Here is a 734-nt window from a genome sequence, read left to right as displayed (position 1 = left end):
CTGGGGAGGAGGAGTGTGGTTCTGGACAAGACAGGCCTTTTCCCCAACAGGGCTCCATGCCCCTGCAGAGCAGGCACCAAGTGTCCTGAGCAATACTGCTCCCCACAGCGCAGGAACAAACTCGCCTGAGCCCCTCCCGTGTGCAGGGCGCTATGCTGGTTTCTTCCACATGCAATAGCTCCTGTTGCCTAGAGCTGGACACTCTCCATTTGCCCCTCTCTGGGAAAACACTGTTTCTCTACACACACAACATTTCTGACAACAAATGTGTGGGTTTTCACCACACCAAGCAATTCTCCAACTCTTTGGACGCCAGCTAGATGCACTATAATTTAATCCTGACACTATCTACCTGGAGTTAGCATCAAATCCCACAAGTCAAAGGGCTCAGTCTCACAAGAATGGCCCAATTCAGACGCCAATTGCTAGTCCAGGCCTCCTGTACTTCTAACCGACCAGCTATAAATCAGGGGTTCTTATGACCCTCCCCGTGGGTTTGGTAATTTGCTAGAGCAGCTCACAGAACTCAGGAAGGCACTTTACTTTCGTTTACTGGTTTATTATATAGGATACAACTCAGAAAGGACCAGATGGAAGAGATACATAGAGCAAAGTCTTGGGGGTGGTGCTCGGAGTTTCCGTGCCACGTCCAGGAGCACCACCTTCCCAGCACTTCAATGCGCTCCCAGACTGGAGCTCATCAAATCTTGCTGTTCAAGAGTTTTTGTTTGTTT

This window comes from Galeopterus variegatus, unplaced genomic scaffold, assembly GCF_000696425.1.
Source record: "Galeopterus variegatus unplaced genomic scaffold, G_variegatus-3.0.2 Scaffold17827, whole genome shotgun sequence".
NCBI classification, from domain to species: Eukaryota; Metazoa; Chordata; class Mammalia; order Dermoptera; family Cynocephalidae; genus Galeopterus; species Galeopterus variegatus.
This window is presented reverse-complemented; position numbering follows the sequence as displayed.